Below are 21,095 nucleotides of genomic sequence, written 5' to 3'. Positions count from 1 at the left end.
ATGAATTGTCGTGTCTCAGTAATATGAATAAAACTCATTGAAAAAAATGGCATGAGTCCCCCCAGTCCATTACCAGGCCCTTTGGGTATGGTATGAATATTAAGGGGAACCCCGAACCCCAAAAAATGTGTGGGGTCCCCCCAAATTCCATACCAGGCCCTTCAGGTCTGGTGTGGATTTTAAGTGGAACTCTGTGCCACTTTTAAAAAAAAATAGCGCAGGGGTCCCCCTCAAAATCCATACCAGACCCTTCAAGTCTAGTAGGGATTTTAAGGGGAATCCTGCGCCAAAATAAAATAAATGGTGTAGGGGTCCCCAAAACTCCATACCAAACCCTTATCTGAGCACGCAACATGGCAGGCCGCAGGAAAAGAGGGGGAGATGAGAGAGCGCCCCCCCCCTGAACCATACCATGCCACATGCCCTCAAAATGGGGAGGATGCTTTGGGGTCTGACCCCCAAACACCTTGTCCCCATGTTGATGAGGACAAGGGCCTCATGCCCACAACCCTTGCCCGGTGGTTGTGGGGGTCTGCAGGTGGGGGGCTTATTGGAATCTGGAAGCCCCTTTAACAAATGGACCCCCAGATCCCGCCCCCCCTATGTGAATTGGTAATGGGTACATTGTACTCCTACCATTTCACCAAAAAAGTGTAAAAAAAGACAAGAGACAGCTTGGGACTTATTAAAAAATGTAAATCCATCTCGCGCCGACAACTGAAAAAAAAAAAAGCCGCAACAGTTCCGCCATGTGTTGCTTCTCCCACCATGACAGCTGTTATATAGCTGAGGGCCACCCAGTGACGTATATGGGTGACCCCGTCCCCCTTTGACGCCACGGGGAAATGCAGCGGGGCCACCCGGTGATGTATACAGGTGACCCCGCCCCTCTGATGCCACAGGGAAACGCAGCGGGCCCCCGTGATGTACACAGGTGACCCTGCCTCCCTCTGACGCCATGAGGAAACCTCACATGGTTTCAGAGGGGGCATGGTCACCCGTATACATCACAGGGTAGCCCAGCCCTCAGCTATATAACAGCTGTCACAGTGGGAGAAGCATCACTCGGTGGCCGCCTCCCATGGAGTTTTTCCATGGGTTTTTCTCTGGCCGATGCCGATATTTAGAAATCGCGGCGGCCGATAGCCGATTTATGATGCCGTTTTTTTTGGGCCGATAGGTTTGGCCGATTTGCCCCCCCCCCCTTCATCTCATAAAATCTAACAGTTAAACCCCTTTCACACTGGGGCGTTTTTCAGACGCTTTTGGGCTAAAAATAGTGCCTGTAAAGTGCCCGCAATGCTGGCACCCAAAGCCGATCTCTCCCTCGGGTGCTGCTGCCACCATCTTTGGTAAGGGAATCAGGAAGTGAAGCCATGCGGCCTCACTTCCTGGTTCCCTACTGTGCATGCGCGAGTCACGCTTCACGATCCCACTGGTCCCTGCTGTCTTCTGGGACCTGTGTGTCTCCCAGAAGAAAGCTGGGGGCGGAGTAGGCGCCAGATGTGGTGTAGGTCACCACAGTCACTGCGGTGACCTATGCCTGGAAGAGGGAGCAAATACCTGGGATTACGCAGGTATCTGCTCCCCCCCTGAAAGGTACTAAATGTGACACCGGAGGGGGGGGGAGCAATCGGAAAAGCGGAAGTTCCATTATTACTCTGCTAAGTAATACAGAAAACTTCTTAAATGTAAACATTTATTTTAAACACAACAAGCCTCCAATCAGTGCACTTGTATGTATAATTTAGATTTTTTTTAAAAAAATATTATTATATATCATCTAATACACAAAAACAGGCAATGAAAACTTTTGGACGAAAAAAAAAATATGGGCTAACTTAACTGTTTTTATTTTATTTTTTTATTTGTTAAAGCATATTTTTTCCCAAAAAAATGCGTTTGAAAGACCGCTGCACAAAAACCGTGTGACAAAAAATATTGCAGCAATCGCTATTTTATTTCCCAGGGTCTCTGCTAAAAAATATATATATAATGTTTGGGGGTTCCAAGTGATTTTCTAGCAGAAAATACAGGATTTGTACTTGTAAGCAACAAGTGTAAAAAAAGATTTAGCCTTTAAATGGTTAAACTGAGAACTCTCCTACACGGAGTTCAGTTCATTGATAAGTAGCAACATTGTATATCTTTTCTCAAAACTTGGCAGTCTGCCCAGAGACAGAAGTCGCTTCCACGGGAACCTTCTCAGGCAACTTGCATTAATGCTGGCCATACACTAGACGAAAAATCGTCCGATTGCGCTATCGGAAAACGAACATACGTTCGTGAGAGCAAGCGATCACGCCATCATGTAATTCCGATATTCGAACGATAAATCGGTCGGAGTACATTAATCAGCATTTTTTTGCCCGATTTTTGCATTGAAAAAGGAAGTGACTAAACAATATTGACCTCTGCTCCCTGACTTCCTGTGCTCACGTATATGCCCAGAGAAGCAACGTACGTTCGTCAGAACGATACCTGAGCGTAGCCTCTCTACATCATCACCTGGATCTCTACATCACCTGCATCTATACTGCATCACCTACAGCACCACTATGGATGTTGATGAGAGGACCATTGGCATAGTGATGCTGGGAGTGATGGCTATTGAGCAAGATGAGCAGCCCCCTCCAAAAAGGCGAAGGGCATGGAGCAAAGAGTGGCTGAAGAACCGGGACCAATTCTCACATAAGAGATTGGTGAGAGAATTAAAGGAGAACAATCCTGAAGATTACCGTAATTATCTTTGGATGCCTGATGAGGCCTTTCAGCTACTACTCAGTCTTGTGTCACCTATAATCACCAAAAAGACACTGTTCTAAGAGCCAGAATCACAGCGGAGCAGAGACTGGTAGCCACATTATGTTTCCTTGCAACCGGTAGAAGTTTTGAAGATTTAAAAATTCACTACTGGAATCTCTGCCCAATCCCTCGGCCGCATCATACCAGAGACCTGCCAAGCCATCATACGAATGTTACAAGACGAATATTTAAAGGTAAGAACTGATTGCTTTTATTTTAAAGTCTGACAAACACTGCTTCCATGAACATTTAAACATGCAATCCTAATTGTAAAGTAATCTAGCATGTGTTTCACAGGTGTGTGTAGTGATATCCATTGCCCCATTGGCCTTGGGGATGATCCTGTTGTGTTTGAAATGGGCCGGGCCACTGATTATTTGGGTGATGTTGTTGGGATGGTTGGTTGTTGGTGGGGTTATGCTCCCCTAAATGGGTGTTGGTAGTCAGCTCCCCTCTTAACCCTTTATTCAAAAGCTGTAGAAGTAAGGGTTCCACCAATTGCTTCTGTTCCTCTGTCATGCGACGTATCTTTTTGGCCGTCAAGCCACTTAGGTCATCGCACTCATCTTTTTTTTGGTTGAGGGCTGCAGTTGCTTGTAGTAGAAAGTTCCCTGTAGCCTCGTGTGTTTTTCTTTTTTTGGGTCGATTCACTGCCGGTGATGACACGGTCTGTGTCTCATTCCTAAACAGATCCTGTATAATAATCGTACATAAAACAAAGTTTAAATAATTGCATACTGAAAATCTTTTTTTGTACCTTTTACAGCTCCCATCATCTGTGCAGGAATGGAAAGCTACTGCCAAACAATTTCAAGATTATTGGAATTTCCCGAACTGCGGCGGTGCCATAGACGGCAAACATGTGCGCATAACTCCCCCAGCAAAATCAGGCTCATTCTACTATAATTACAAAAGCTACTTTAGCATTGTACTGATGGCAATAGTCAATGCTAAATATGAATTCATGTTTGTTGACATAGGGAAAAACAGTAGAAATTCTGATGGCGGAGTGATTGACAAGACAGTTTTTTCCCAACGTTTGAAGAATGGACTACTCAATTTACCACCCAAACAGGAAACAGTGGAAGGCCTCAATTTCGTCTTCGTTGCGGATGATACATTTGTATTATCAGAGCATGTTTTGAAACCCTTTGCACTGAAAAACCTGACCCCAGATCAGAAAATCTTTAACTATCAGTTATCGCGTGCTAGACGAGTGGTCGAAAATGCCTTCGGGATTATGGCCAACCGCTTTAGGATCTTTCATACAGCAATCAATGTAACACCACCAAAAATTGACCTCATGGTCCATTGTTGCTGTGTTCTCCATAATTTCTTGAGACGTACCAGCCCCACCTACATAACCCAAAATATGATGGACCGGGAAGATACACAGTCTGGGGATGTCATGCCTGGTGAGTGGCGTAACGATACTGAAGGACTTTCAGATCTTGGCCGTGCCCCACCACGTCTTGCTACTCAAATTGCCCGTCAGAATCGGCTGGACTACATGCACTACTTCCTTGGTCCGGGCGCAGTAAATTGGCAATACAATCTCTAAATGTCCAACAATAATATCAGTGTCTGGAATGATATAATGCTTTTTCATTACATATCTTTTTTCAAATTAAATAAAAGTAGAGATAATAGCATTGGTCCTTAGAAACATTGCTGATGTGATTGTGTTCTGTATAACAATTTAATAAAGATTATTGTTATGTTCATAGAAATGTGATTAATAAATGTATTTGTGGTTAAATTACCTGACTGTTATCCAGTTCTTCAATCCTCCCATCTTCCTCATCACCAGAATTAGCAGCACTCACACTACTGTCCAGGCTAGATACTGAGGCTCTGGGTTCCTCTTGTTCAGTCAGGAATCGCAGACTCTCAAAATACCACAGGCGTGGCACATAAACCTCGTCTGCTCCAGCACCAGATTTCTTTGAATCGTGAATTTTATTCAATTCTTTTTTTTAAATGGTTCTCAGGTTTGAGATTTTTTGCTTTACATAGGCCATATCTGCCTTGGAATAGACCACAGTTCACAGTTCTGCCAATTTAGTGTACGCCTCATTGCGCTTCTGCCTGTCAGAGTACTCTCTGGAGTGCACCTTCCACAGACATGACAGTTCTCTGTACATGTCTATGAATTGGGGGAGGAAATGTGGGGATGTAAATTTGTCCACCATTTCTTCTGTAATAAAAATAAATAAAATCATGGGTTAATAGACATTCTACATTTAAATCTTATTACTGATATATAATATTTAACTGGTCTTGCTTACCTTGAAAAGTAACTTTATTTATGAATTTGGTCCGTGTGATCGTTCGTTGAATCGTTCTCTTCCCGGGAAGAATCTTGCCAACGTTCTGTGTGTTGGGTCACAGTGCACCGCATTGCACTATGGGAGTTATTATTACATTTTAACATGCTCCGCCCTTCTTCTTTTGGCGCCATCTTTACCCCTCAGAACGATGTCAGAAGAGAATGAGCATGCCCTTGCCAAAAAGATTAGGCCTGTAAAAAAAAAAAAAAAAGGCTACACAGATGTCCCTGGAAGAAATGACAACTATGGTAAAGATTTTGGAGAGAAATGATTACGATGGGAGACACAAAAACTACCCTATGCCTAATAGGAGAAAGGAGGACATCATGGAGAAGGTTATCCATGTGCTTGGAAAGAAGTATGGTGTTGTAAGATCAAAAGACCAGCTGAGGAAGAGATGGTCCGACTTAAAACACAGAGAAGAAGCACAGTTGTGTAACATACACCATCTTATCAAGAAAGGTAAATTAAAAGAATTGTCCTTTTTGTTCTCTTAACTAGCTATGTAATCCATGTAGTCTGGGTGCAATGTGTTCATGTATGGCAAAGATTCTTTACGCATGGATACTAATTTCTGGCATTTTACTTTGTTTTCTTTTAAACACAGGAAAAAATAAAAAAACAGTAAAAACCAGCACTGTGACAACAGAACTGAATATTATCACAGTTGATGACACCTCTCCAGTTTCTGTAAGAGCAACAGATGAGGATGATGCAGAACCAGGCCAAAGTATGATAGATGTTGAAGCAGACCAGCCACAGGATTCCTGTGGAAGCATCACAAGCACCACAGGTTAGCCAGTATACAATATAAAATATACACTGTAATTTAAAATTAATTGAAAACACATTCCCCTGATTTTTTTTTTGCTATCTTCAACAGCACATCATCTGCCTGTGGAACATGAAATAAATACCGTCACTGGCCAAAGATTATTATCCAATATGTTGAAGTGCTCCTCACAGTTGGGGAAATGCTTATCCGAATTGGAAAAAAAATTAAAGATGTTGTAACCTCTGTCCAGAAGCAATTCATGGTTGTTATTGATGCCTTAACTGAAATGTAGGAGGTGTTTTTTTCACCTATGTCTATTTCCTTTTTTGGTTATTTAGTTATTTTTTGCGGAAGTTTGCACTACATTTCTAATATTTTACTTGGTAAAACAAGCACTTTCTTTATATTGTGAGTCCTTTGCACATTAAAAGGTCAAGCCTGGCATGGAAAAACATGGTTAGAGCAAATCTATCACTGAGATTTGAGCTGACAATCACTTTTACTATAGGACAGTCACTTTATCTGTCGACATACATTATAGTATTGGTGACTGACATCTCAAATCTCAAATAGAAACTCAAACCATGTTTATTCTGCAGGCCAAAAACTAGACATATTTTTGCTAGAAAACACTGGAATTTTCAAAAAAAATAGGTAATTTAAAACATAGTTTTACCAAAATAATTATGTTCTCCTTGTTAATAACAATTATGTTCCCCTGTGTGATCTCCAAAATTATGCTTCTCTTTAACCACTTAAGCCCCGGACCAATACGCTGTCTAAAGACCCAAGGTGTTTTTACAATTTGGCAATGCGCTGCTTTAACTGGTAATTGCGCGGTCATGCAATGTTGTACCGAAACGAAACTTGCGTCCTTTTCTTCCCACAAATAGAGCTTTCTTTTGATGGTATTTGATCGCCTCTGCGATTTTTATTTTTTGCGATATAAACGCAAAAAGACCGTAAATTTTGAAAAAAAATGATTTTTCTTATACAAAAAGTAAAAAATATCACATAAACTAAATTTTAGTCAAACATTTAGGCCAAAATGTATTCAGCCACATGTCTTTAGTAAAAAAAAATCGCAATAAGCGTATATTTATTGGTTTTCGCAAAAGTTATAGCGTCTACAAACTAGGGTACATTTTCTGGAATTTACACAGCTTTTATTTTATGACTGCCTATCTCATTGCTTGAGGTGCTAAAATGGCAGGGCAGTACTAAACACCCCCAAATGACCCCATTTTGGAAAGTAGACACCCCAAGGAAATTGCTGAGAGGCATGTTGAGTCCATTGAATATTTTTTTTTTGTCCCAAGTGATTGAATAATGACGAAAAAAAAAAAAAATGTTTACAAAAAGTTGTCACTAAATGATATATTGCTCACACATGCCATGGTTATATGTGGAATTGCACCCCAAAATACATTCTGCTGCTTCTCCTGAGTACGGGGATACCACATGTGTGGGACTTTTTGGGAGCCTAGCCGCATACGGGGCCCCAAAACCAAGCACCGCCTTCAGCATTTCTAAGGGCACAAATTTTTGATTTCACTCCTCACTACCTATCAAGGTTTCGAAGGCCATAAAATGCCAAAATAGCAAAAAAAAAAACCAAATGACCCCATTTTGGAAAGTAGACACCCTAAGCTATTTGCTGAGAGGCATGTCGAGTCCATGGAATATTTTATATTTTGACACAAGTTGCGGGAATATGACAAACTGATTTTTTTTTGCACAAAGTTGTCACTAAATGATATATTGCTCACACATGCCATAGTTATATGTGGAATTGCACCCCAAAATACATTCTGCTGCTTCTCCCGAGTACGGGGATACCACATATGTGGGACTTTTTGTGAGCCTAGCCGCATACGGGGCCCCGAAAACAAAGCACTGCCTTCAAGATTTCTAAGGGCATACATTTTTGATTTCACTCCTCACTACCTATCACTACCTATCACAGTTTTGAAGGCCATAAAATGCCAAGATGTCACACAACCCCCCCAAATGACCCCATTTTGGAAAGAAGACACCCCAAGCTATTTGCTGAGAGGCATGTTGAGTCCATGGAATATTTAATTTTATGGCCCCAAGTGATTGAATAATGACCAAAAAAAAAATATATATATATATTTTACAAAACGTCACTAAATGATATATTTCTCACATATGCCATGGGCATATGTGGAATTACACCCCAAAATACATTCTGCTGCTTCTCCTGAGTACAGGGATACCACATGTGTGGGACTTTTTGGGAGCCTAGCCGCGTACGGGACCCCGAAAACCAAGCACCGCCTTCAAGATTTCTAAGGGCATACATTTTTGATTTCACTCCTCACTACCTATCACAGTTTCGAAGGCCATAAAATGCCAAAACAGCACAAAACCCCCCCAAATTACCCCATTTTGGAAAGTAGACACCCCAAGCTATTTGCTGAGAGGGATGTTGAGTCCATGGAATATTTAATTTTTTTGCCCCAAGTCACTGAATAATGACCAAAAAAAAAAAATTACAAAATGTTGTCAATAAATGATATATTTCTCACACATGCCACAGTTATATGTGGAATTGCACCCCAAAATACATTCTGCTGCTTCTCCTGAGTACGGGGATACCACATGTGTGGGACTTTTTGGGAGCCTAGCCGCGTACAGGGCCCCGAAAACCAAGCACTGCCTTCAAGATTTGTGTGAGTGAAATCAAAAATTTATGTCCTTAGAAATCTTGAAGGCGGTGCTTGGTTTTCGGGGTCTCATACGCGGCTAGGCTTCCAAAAAGTCCCACACATGTGGTATCCCCGTACTCAGGAGAAGCAGCAGAATGTATTTTGGGGTGCAATTCCACATATAACCATGGCATGTGTGAGAAATATATCATTTAGTGACAATGTTTTGTACATTTTTTTATTTTTATTTTTTTTGGTCATGATTCAATCACTTGGGGCAAAAAAAAAAATATTCCATGGACTCAACATGCCTCTCAGCAAATAGCTTGGGGTGTCTACTTTCCAAAATGGGGTCATTTGGGGGGGGTTTTGTGCTATTTTGGCATTTTATGGCCTTCGAAACTGTGAAAGGCAGTGAGGAGTGAAATCCAAAATTTGCGTCCTTAGAAATGCTGAAGGCGGTGCTTGGTTTTCGGGGTCCCGTACGCGGATAGACTCCCAAAAAGTCCCAAACATGTGGTATCCCCGTACTCAGGAGAAGCAGCAGAATGTATTTTAGGGTGCAACTCCACATATAACCATGGCATGTGTGAGCAATATATCATTTAGTGACAAATTTTTTTTTTTTTTTTTTGTCATTATTCAATCACTTTGGACAAAAAAAAAAAATCAATGGACTCAACATGCCTCTCAGCAGTTTCCTTGGGGTGTCTTCTTTCCAAATTGGGGTCATTTGGGTTTTTTTGTGCTATTTTGGCATTTTATGGCCTTCGAAACTGTGATAGGTAGTGAGGAGTGAAATCAAAAATGTACACCCTTAGAAAGCCTGAAGGCGGTGATTGGTTTTTGGGGTCCCGTACGCGGCTAGGCTCCCAAAAAGTCTCACACATGTGGTATCCCCGTACTCAGGAGAAGCAGCAAAATTTATTTTGGGGTGTAATTCCACATATGCCCATGGCATGTTTGAGCAATATATCATTTAGTGACAACTTTGCGCAAAAAAATAAATATATATATATATATTTATATTTCCCGCAACTTGGGTCAAAATCTAAAATATTCCATGGACTTAAGATGCCTCTCAGCAATAGCCTCTCATAGCTTGGGGTGTCTACTTTCCAAAATGGGGTCATTTGGGGGGGTTTTGAATTGTCCTGGCATTTTATGCACAACAATTAGAAGCTTATGTCACACATCACCCACTCTTCTAACCACTTGAAGAAAAAGCCCTTTCTGACACTGTTTGTTTACATAAAAACATATTATTTTTTTGCAAGAAAGTTAAGTTGAACCCCCAAACATTATATATTTTTTTAAAGCAAAGGCCCTACAGATTAAAATGGTGGGTGTTGCAATTTTTTTTTCCACACAGTATTTGCGCAGCGTTTTTTCAAACGCATTTTTTGGGAAAAAAATACTTTTTTTTATTTTAAAGCACTAAAACACACTATATTGCCCAAATTATTGATGAAATAAAAATTATGATCTTAGGCCGAGTACATGGATACCAAACACGACATACTTTAAAATTGCGCACAAACGCGCAGTGGCGAAAAACTACATACATTTTTAAAAGCCTTTACAGGTTACCACATTAGATTTACAGAGGAGGTCTACTGCTAAAATGACTGCCCTCGATCTGCCGTTCGCGGTGATACCTCACATGCATGGTGCAATTGCTGTTTACATATGACTCCAGACCGACGCTTGCGTTCACCTTTGCGCAAGAGCAGGGGGGGACAGGGGTGCTTTTTTTTTTTTTTTATATATATTTATTTCGCTTTTTTTATTTTATTTTATTTGTTAACTGTTCCTTCCATTTTTTTTTTTTTACCATTTTTATTGTTATCTCAGGGAATGTAAATATCCCTTATGATAGCAATAGTTAGTGACAGGTACTTTTTTTTTTTTAAATGGGGTCTATTAGACCCTAGATCTTTCCTCTGCCCTCAAAGCATCTGACCACACCAAGATCGGTGTGATAAAATGCTTTCCCATATTCTCAATTGCGCCGTTTATATCCGGGGGGGGGGGACATTCCCTCCCACTGAATGTAAAAGCAGTCTAGAGGCTAATTAGCCGCTAGGACTGCTTTTACATGAAAGCTGACCGCTGGCTGAAAAGAATGATACCAAGATGATGCCTAAACCCGCAGGCATCATTCTGGTATAACCATTCAAAGTCCAGCAACATACCAGTACGTTGATGGTTCTTGTTGGACATGTATTGTAATCTTTTTTTTTTCATGCAGCCTGTTGGCTGACTGAAAAAAAGATTGATCGGTGGGTATGCCCACCATTAGAATACCTCCCTTCATCCACCCACTTCTAATGATGGGCATACATGCACCAATTATATATGCCGAAGCATGGGGGCATCCTCCCGCAAAAAAGTTATGCCGCGTACGGTCTGACTTTTCTATGCCGCGTACACACGGTCGGACTTTTCTATGCCGCGTACACATGGTCAGACTTTTCCACGGGAAAGCCTCCGTAGGAATGTCAACCGTATGTACGCGGCATTAGGAGCAAAATCGCTCCTCCGCCCCTAATGCCCCCATTCTTCGGCATATATGCTCTTTTTTGAACTGTGGTGGTGAAATCAGCTCCTACAGCATTGGAGTCGCGGCTTTATATATCGTGGGAGCAAACGCTGTTGCTGTCACGCTAAATAAATCCGCACTGCAACTGAATGGTGTACCTGCTAAGCAAATGATGGTTAACCCTAAAACAAAGTACCATTCCAGTATAACAGTAAGATCATACCATACCTGCAAAGCAAATACCTATAAAAAAAACATAGTAAAAAATAAAACATTTTTTAACGCAACCTGTGCCTAAAATATATATATGCCGAAGCATGGGGGCATCCTCCCGCAAAAAAGTTATGCCGCGTACGGTCGGACTTTTCTATGCCGCGTACACACGGTCGGACTTTTCTATGCCGTGTACACATGGTCAGACTTTTCCACTGGAAAGCCTCCGTAGGAATGTCAACCGTATGTACGCGGCATTAGGAGCAAAATCGCTCCTCCGCCCCTGCTGCCCCCATGCTTCGGCATATATGCTCTTTTTTTTAACTGTGGTGGTGAAATCACCTCCTACAGCACTGGAGTCGCGGCTTTATATATCGTGGGAGCAAACGCTGTTGCTGTCAAGATAAATAAGTCCGCGCAACAGCTGAATGGCATACCTGAAAACAGTAAAGTAAATTACATACCTGAAAAGCAAGCATGAAAAAACACAACAACAATAAAACTTTGCAGAATAGAATACAGTAAAAAAGAGAAGAACAATAGAGAGAGAATAGAGAGGGAGAGAACAATAAAACGACAACTATTTTTTTTTTTTTCCTTTTTTTTTTTTAACACTTTTTTTTGTAACTGTTCAACTTTTCGGTTCCAGGTTTGGGTCTCTCAAAATGCGATGGCATCTTGGGAGACCCTCTGTAAGTGAGCCTAGCCTGTGTAATGTTTTGCCCTACGCTAATACTTCACTAGTGTGTGGAAGCGTTCAAAACATTCCCCAATACAAAGACCAGGATCGGCAAGACATTTGGGACAAAAATAACGGGTGTCACGCCTAAATCCGCGCTTGGTACAGACACGACATCTTCTTTGGGGGGTTCGTTGGGTAGGGGTACTCTCGAGGGCATACAAAAAATGCCTCTCATGCAGTCGGCTTACTGCATTTGGTAGGGGATGGTGAGGTACAGTACCGCCTGGATACAGGAGTTCTGTGATGATATCCTTCTGGAATTGAAGGAAGGATCCATCCTGTCCTGAAGCTCTGTATACGACATGAGCATTCAGTAGAGCCAATTGGAATAAATGTAGAGACACTTTTTTGTACCAGCATCTCGTCTTGCGGGCAATATGATACGGCGCCATCAACTGGTTGTTGAGGTCCACCCCTCCCATGTTTTGGTTATATTCGTGGACACAGAGGGGTTTCTCCACAACACCAGTCGCCGTACGAATTTGTACTGTCGTGTCTGCGTGAAGGGTGGTAAGAACGAAAACATTCCTATTGTCCCGCCACTTCACAGCGAGCACATTTTTACATCTGAAGCAGGCTCTCGCCCCCAGGCTAAGACGGGCATCTACAAGCCTCTGGGGGAAGCCCCGGCGATTAGGTCGCACGGTGCCACATGCTCCAATCTAATGATCAAACAAGTGACTAAAAAGTGGCACGCTGCTGTAAAAATTGTCCACATACACATGGAGCTTTAGGGTTTACGAGGACAAAGATAGTGAGGTAGAGCCGGAAGGATGCCCAGATTACATGGGGAGCGCTGGCAAGATCGTTTGGGACTTGGTGTCACCCTTATTCGGAAAGGGGTGACACCAAGTCCCAAACGATCTTGCCAGCGCTCCCCATGTAATCTGGGCATCCTTCCGGCTCTACCTCACTATCTTTTCCCTCGTAAACCCTAAAGCTCCATGTGTAGCCTGTGGCCCTGTCACAGAGCTTATAGAGCTTGACCCCGTATCTGGCACGCTTGCTGGGAAGGTACTGTTTGAAAGACAAGCGGCCAGCAAATTTAATGAGGGACTCATCAACGCATACAACCTGCTGGGGATTAAACAAGGCTGCAAAACGTTCGTTGAAATGGTTTACGAGGGGCCGAATTTTGTAGAGCCGGTCAAATTCAGGGTCTCCACGTGGACGACAAAGTGCATTGTCACTGAAATGCAGAAACCGCAGGATCGCCTCGTATCGTTTCCTGGCCATGTGAGCAGAGAACACAGGCATATGGTCAATGGGATGTGTGGACCAATACATCCGCAATGACGGAAATGGGTGTATGCCCATGTTGAGGGTAAGGCCCAGAAATGTCTTAAATTCGGAAACCTCAAGAGGTTTCCATTCTTTGGCAAGGCGAGACTGGGGATTAGCGGCGATGTAGGTACCAGCATATAAATTAGTCTGGTCCACAATAGATCCATAGAGATCTTCCGTGAAAAACAGCGAATAGAAATCAAGTGGCATAAAATTCGCTGTATCCACCTGAATACCGGGTTGGCCAGTGAATGGGGGAAGTACGGGTTCTGCAGAAGTGGTGGGGACCCAATCAGGATAGGCGAATTCTGCAGGAAGGGCACTATGGGCACGATGGGCCTGTCTTTGTCTTCTTCTTGGTGGCAGCGGGACACTACTTGTGCTTGCCACCTCGCCAGCTTGAACTGCACTTATGGGACTCGCCACGTCGCCACGTCTTACTGCAGTGCTGGATGAACGACCAGGGTGTACTAGGCCGCTGGTGCTTGCCAATCCACCAGAAGGAATAGCGGCGCTAGTACTGGCTCTCTGCTCCATACAAGGGTCCTGCGGTTCTTGCTGCTCAACAACATCAGAACGGGATCGGCTACGCCTGGCCTTAGCAGGGACAACAACTCCGTCGTCCGAACTATCTGACATGGAGCCGCTGTCGTAAACGGGTTTGTATTCTGAGCCAGATTCTGTCAGATGCGTGACCTCCTCTTCTTCACTATCTGACATGCACAGAATCCTGACGGCCTCTTCACCAGTGTACATTCGCTTTGTCATTTTGGACTCTAAATTTAGTCGTACACTGGTGATGATTCACAGGTAAAAAAAACACCTGACTATAGAAAGGAAAATGTAGAAAACGCTTCGAAAAAAACTGTTAGCGATCGCAGGGATCAGGCCTGTCTCTGCGAACGCTGCAGTTATGTGTCTTGTGTTTTTGAAGTGACAGTGATCGATCGATACTGCACTTGGGTGGGTTGGGCTGGGCAGAGGGGGAAAACGCAGGTGCTAGTGGGTATCTGGGCTGATTCCGCTAACAATGCGTTTTTGGGTACCCTAAACTGCTGGGTACGCTAGTATAGATCTGATCAGATCAGGTATCGATCCGTTCAGATACTATACCACTAAGGGGGGTGTATGCTTTGCGAGTGGGTGTAAGCGGTACTGGCACCTAACGCTACCTGGGGTGACGCAGACCCTGACTGACGCTAAAATTTAATTTATATCACCCGCCGGGCGATCAGGGGGTTAAACCTTTATTGGGTTATATACGGCGGGTGCCCTGATGCTATAAACAGCAAACTAACCAACCAGCGTCAACCGTAACACTTATACGGTGATCACTGGTGAAAGGGTTAACTAGGGGGCAATCAGGGGTTAAAAACTTTATTTATGGGGGTACCTAACGCTATAGAACCTGGCGGCGAACCTCAAAAAAAACTAACTGCCTAGCGGCAACAGTGACACTAATACAGCGATCAGAAAATCGATCGCTTAGTGACACTGGCAATAGGGGGTAAAAGGGTTAACTAGGAGGCAATCAGGGGTTAAAAACGTTATTTATGGGGGTTCCTAGCCTTCTAGGAGTTCTGGGACCTCTTTTGTGTCTCTTTCGGCTTTTCCCTATACACCTTAGGGATTCGGTGCCATGATGCTCTCCGGTCCTCACGGTCCATACACGTGGTGATTGGTACGTGTTTTGTATATTGTGCAGATTTTAAATCTTTTGCTTTTTCTTTTCTTGTATATGTACATAATTTGTAATTTACTTTATTATAATCTCTATTACATACAGTATAATAGCTCGCACGGACTCTGGCCCCTGAAGAAGGGACGGAACCTCGAAACGCGTAGGGCCTGAACTCATCCCTGCGAATATACAATAACCACCCACTGATGAACCTTGTTTTTAAACTACTGTGTTGTTCTTTATATATACAAAAAACATTTTTTCATTTTCTTTTGGAATCTTCTCATATAATAAATTTAATAATACCCTATACTCTCTTCATTTTTGTTGGCGTTAAAGCCCCATCCTGGGGGAACTTCTCCTTTTTCTCACTCAAACCAGGGGTGTTGGCAACTTTTTAAGGTCTTCCAGATAAAATACTCTCCTTTCAATTCCTAACGCTATAGAACCTGGCGGCGAACCTCAAAAAAAACTAACTGCCTAGCGGCAACAGTGACACTAATACAGCGATCAGAAAATCGATCGCTTAGTGACACTGGCAATAGGGGGTGAAAGGGTTAACTAGGGCGGTGATCAAGGGGTTAAACCTTTATATGGGGGGGTAGGGGGCTACCCTGGACCTAAAGGGGGCTAAAACTAACTGCCCTAACACTTTTTTCTGTAACACTGACACTAAATGCAGTAATCAAAAAAAAAATGACACTGCATTCAGTAAAACTGTTACAGGAGACTGGGGGGGGGGGGGCGATCGGCGGTGACTTGGGGGGGTCAAATGTGCCTATGTGTGCTGGTGTTAGAGTAGTGTTGGGGTGCAACTTACTTGTGTGATGTCTTCTCTCCGCAGTGGTGGTCGATATGACCACCACGAGGAGAGATCACACACTTCCTCCTTCCTGTTTACACTAAACACAGGAAGGAGGAGGGGGGAGTGCAGGGGAGCGCTGGCATTGGCTGAGAGCGATCGCAAGGGGATGGCTGAAAACGGACAGCCATCCCCTCATCCCGGATCGCTTCTGCAGCCGACGGAACCGCCGCATGTACCGGGGGGGTCCAGTCGGACCCCCGACCCACGTCAAGCAGGGCACGTATATATACGTTGATGTGCCTGCCTGTGCCATTCTGCTGACGTATATGTACATGCGGCGGTCCTTAAGTGGTTAACAAAAAATACCCTCCCCTGTGTATTTATGAAAAAATATACTCCCAAGTGTAATATCCAACATTATGCTCTTCTATGTAAAGAGAAATTATGATCTCCTGCCTAAAATTTTGGACAAATACTGCTCCCCTGTGTAAGATAAATATTATGCTCTGTTGCGTAATAAAAACCCAACAAACATGTTTATTACTATTATATCTTGTATACAAGAGACTAATTTTGAAAACAAGGAATAAAAAGAATAAAGAATAAAGAAAAAAGAATAAAAAAAAAAACAATTACAGACAAGTATTGAACAGGATTACTTTATTTTTGTTTCTAAATATATTTAGCAATAAAAGTTAATATTGCATATTTTGTGTTCGTAGTGCATTCTTTAAATAAACATGAAGGTATATCACATTCGATGTGATTGCAGGTATTTAGTGAAGTTTATCATGACCTTCTGCCATGAACATTCTTTGACACGAATATTTACCTTCCGGGTTTGTGTTTTCATACATGCGCAGTAGCAAGCATTCATTTTTTTTTTTCGGACGAAAAACGCATTAACCTTACGATTTATCGTTCGGCCGTCAAAAGATTTCCAAACTAGCCGATCGTTTTTTTTCCCGCGAAAACGTCACAAACGATTAACGATTTGGCCCCATTAACTTGACGAAAAACGAACGAAGTGTCTCCCTGAGCGATTTTCGGACGATTTTTCGTCTAGTGTATGGCCAGCATAACTTCTATCAGAGAAGCTTTTTGTAAGTCGCGCTGCTGAAGGTAAAATCGTTTTTTTTACAGCACAAATCGGCCGATGCGATTAATTAAAAAACGCCAAATATCGGCCGATATATTGGTCGACCTCTAGGCGGAACTGTTGTGGCTTTTTTTTTGGTCATCGGCGTGAGATGGATTTACATTGCTGGATATTTGTACTTTTTAAAAAATACAATTAATAAAGGACTTGTCCCAAGCTGTCTCTTGTCTTTTTTTAAAATGTTAACTTTTTTTGGGTGAAATGGTAGGGGTACAATGTACCCGTTACCAATTAACATGGGGGGGCTGGGATCTGGGGGTCCCCTTGTTAAAGGAGCTTCCAGATTCCAATAAGCCCCCAGCCTGCAGAACCACCGGGCAAGGGTTGTGGGGATGAGGCCCTTATCCCCGTCATCCTCACCATGTTGGTGGCCTGGTATGGTTCAGAAGGGGGGTGCTCTCTCATCCCCCCTCTTTTCCTGTGGCCTGCCAGGTTGCATGCTTGGATAAGGGTCTGGTATGGAATTTGGGGGGACCCCCACGCAATTTTTTTTTTTACATTTTGGTTCGGGTTCCCCTTAATATTCATACCAGACCCAAAGGGCCTGGTAATGGACTGGGGGAACTCATGCCTGTTTTTTGTTGCATTGATACATGTCCCCTGGGGCAGGACCCAGGTCCCCAAACACTTTTTATGACAATACAATGCATATAAGCCTTTAAAATTAGCACTTTTGATTTTTCATGTTAATCTCCCGTAGACGTTTAAATGGTGTTCCGCGGCTTTCGAATTTATCATATATTTTTTGCTATTCTGCGAACACCCGATGTTCGAGTCAAACTTACGTTCAACTCGAACATCGGGCTCATCTGTACTTGTTAGGGTGCACCCGCAAGAAAGAGAGAAGAGGGACCATTCTGTTTACTACCATTGCAAGGTAAAGTATGAGGCCTTGTACACACGGTCGGTCAAAACCGATGGAAACGGACTGAAGGTCCGTTTCATCGGTCCAAACCGATGGTGTATGGGCCTCATCGGTCCGTTTTCCTTCGGTCAAAAAATGTAGAACTTGCTTTAAAATTCAACCGATGGACGCCTAACCGATCGGTCAAAACCAACGGTTAGTATGCAAAAGCATCGGTTAAAAACCTGCGCATGCTCAGAATCAAGTCGACGCATGCTTGGAAGCATTGAACTTCATTTTTCTCAGCACATCATTGTGTTTTACATCACCGCGTTGGACTTGATCGGTTTTTTAACTGATGGTGTGTAGGCACATCAGACCATCAGTCCGCTTCATCGGTTAATGGACTGATTGTGTGTACAGGGCTTAACATTTAATTTTAAAGTAAAAAAATAAAATAAAAATGCTTTATTATCACTTTAAGGAAAACATTTTGAGGAAGACCATCAGTTTGTCACCATGTCAGTGTCTGATAAATCCTGGAAAAACCCTGAGGGTTCAGTTTTCTGTAGCTTTTAGATCTGTTGTGGCTTCTACTTTCACAGGTCAATTCTGGCCTATTACCACTGGATAAAAAACAGATATCAGAGACAAAACTAACCTTTTTTTAGGTTGAAATTAATTATATTGGGGTGCTGATTATGTATTTAAGTCATGCTAATTGTAAAATGTATATAATGGTTATACATCCAAAATATGTGGTGCCAGGATATGGTGTCACTGACATTGTCCGTAAAGAACATACTGGTTCATAAAACCACATACATTTTAGAGGTATCTCCCAAGCATGTGATTGAAGGGATTGGTGTTTTTTTGTAACCCTTTAAGTTTACTTTAAAGTGGTATTCCAGGTTAAACCTTACTAATCTTAAAATTTCTCCTTCTCCCCTCCTAACACTTATGCTGACTAGATTGGGGGGTGTGTGATCGAGAGTCCTAAAAAAGGATACAGCACCTCATCCCAAAATAGATTCAAAGGAGGGGAATTTTTTGGAAGAGTTGGGGGGATTATTGCGGTGCGATGAAGAAAACCAGACAAAGTATGTATGTATATATAAAAATATATAAAAAAGGTTTATTCATTCAATTTTTACAAAATATAGTAATTCAATATACAGATAGTGCATAAATTATTTTGTGGGAGCAAGATCTAGAAATAATTTTTTCGATCAGGTCGACCCTACTAGTTTCGCCTCTTGGCTTCTTCAGGGGAATTAGGACAAGATCGTCTCTCTAGATTACTCTAAAGAGATGAAAAAGAAAACAATTTTAACATATGCATACAATATAAGCTCTAAAAGAACTTCAATTATATATGTTCAACAAAACATGTCATGTATATAGAGTACAAACAAAAGTTTGGCTGGGATCTCTGGCGGGGCAAGAGAAACCAAAGTTCATAGGAGCAAATGCGCATATATCCACAGCCTAGTAGCAGCCAATGCTGTTCAGCCCATGAGAGGGGGCTGGCAGCAAAATTCCATAGGTAGGAGAAATAAAACCTACCCTAGCTTCATGCACAGCCAGTCAAGGAAAAACCCCCTCAGGGTGGATATTGAAATCCAAGTTCAACTGACAGGACTTAAAAATACAGAAGAAAAAGAATCCATGTTAGAATATGTGTTATTAAATTATGATCTGTTTCAACTAATTAAACAAATCCATAATAGAGTCAATAGGGTTAATATATGTAAAACAGCCATACCTTGAAGCGTAATAAAATCAAGGTGAATACAGGGGAATTAAGTAAGACAATAACATGGGCACTGAAGAGCCTCAATTCATCTGAGAAAAAAAAAAAAAAAAGTGTTTGAATAGATTTAGTATACTTCATAAAGTTAGTGAGAACATGGGTAACTAAATTATTAAGTGTAAGCAAGGGATCAACTTACATGGAGTATTTAACTAGATGAACAGTCTGAGTGCAAGCAAACATCAGCTGGTGATAGAAAGTCAAAGGATAGTCGTTTGCAGCAAAAATCAAGGACCAGTCAATTGCAGCTGAAAAGTCCACAGATAATCTCCTTTAAAAAGGGTAGAAAATGAATGAAAATAAATGAAAAAGTGAAGGTTTAGCCATAAGTATTCAAACCTTACACAGAGGAGACAATAGTGAGGAGAGTGAATGGTTGCAGGATGGAAACTTACCTATCTTTAAGAGGAATAAAGACATCTGTCAGTACCCTGTTGGTAGCAGACAGATAATGATCATATCATGCTATATATAGCCTGTTGGGGAGGCGGGTGCATCGCGATTGGATCTCAGAGGTCACATGGTCGCTGAGATGCCTACAATTCCCACACTCCTTAGCGCTGAAGCAGCCGTGTCATATGATGACACCGGCCAATCAGCGGAGCCGCACTCTGGAGAAAAAGGAAAAAAGGAAGGAAACGTATGAGTGCAGAGGGGAGGAACACAGAGCACTAAAAGAGAGCGATTGCCAGCCAGCAGCACCAAAACAGTCACACATACACAGAGCGGCGTGGACCATGACCGCAAGCTGACTGATCAAGACAAACCAAGCAATCAAACATGAAAGCAAAAGCAGTAGATATTATATTGTAGAAGTCAAAATATAATAAAGAATTAAGACAAACAAAAAATCACTAATAAGAAGGGGAGAGAGACCCTGAACAGGGATGTGAATGGGCTGATGTATGGAAAAGGGCTGTAGTGGCTTATTGGGAAGGATGCGCATTACCTCCAGAACTAATTAGGGCTCAAGCTAGTCCCACATATAGGTGAACCCAGAAAAGGGAAAAATTGCCAAGCCAGAGACCCAAGCCAAAATAAAAAATTATATACAACATATTTACCAATAAAATGAAAAATGTAGGGTTTACACTATATGTACAAACATATGTATTCAGTATATTTCAATACATACAATCAAAAATCGACAACATTATTATTGATTCATAAATTATACATCAATATTCAAAGGAAGTAAATGTGGTTGTTATAATGATATATAGCAATATATAACACATTATTGCCCCCATCATAAATGGGAGCAGGTGGGTTGATTTTAGCCAGTGCCGGAACTTGCCCACTAGGTGGAATATGGGGCAAAGAGTTTGGTGGTCAAAGTAGAATACATGTAGGACCTGCTGGAGAGTGGCAATAGAGCAGGATGTAATGAGGAGGGAGGAAATGACCAGACCATAACACCTTTCTTAGAT

At 42.2% G+C, this 21,095-nt stretch overlaps 1 long non-coding RNA gene across 1 annotated transcript; it reads right to left on the bottom strand.

The window, feature by feature from the left end:
* Positions 1 to 19,053: 19,053 nt before the first annotated feature.
* LOC120927088 lies at positions 19,054 to 21,080 on the bottom strand. The gene is made up of 5 exons (XR_005747029.1): positions 20,061 to 21,080; positions 19,805 to 19,936; positions 19,618 to 19,697; positions 19,419 to 19,493; positions 19,054 to 19,155 (listed from the first exon to the last, which is right to left on the bottom strand). It is a non-coding gene; the product is annotated as an uncharacterized LOC120927088 (long non-coding RNA).
* Between the last annotated feature and the right edge of the window lie 15 nt (positions 21,081 to 21,095).

The sequence above is a fragment of the Rana temporaria genome, chromosome 2 (genome assembly GCF_905171775.1).
Source record: "Rana temporaria chromosome 2, aRanTem1.1, whole genome shotgun sequence".
Lineage (NCBI taxonomy): Eukaryota > Metazoa > Chordata > Amphibia > Anura > Ranidae > Rana > Rana temporaria.
Note: the sequence above shows the minus strand (reverse complement) of the source record. Positions and strands in the feature narration are given on the sequence as shown.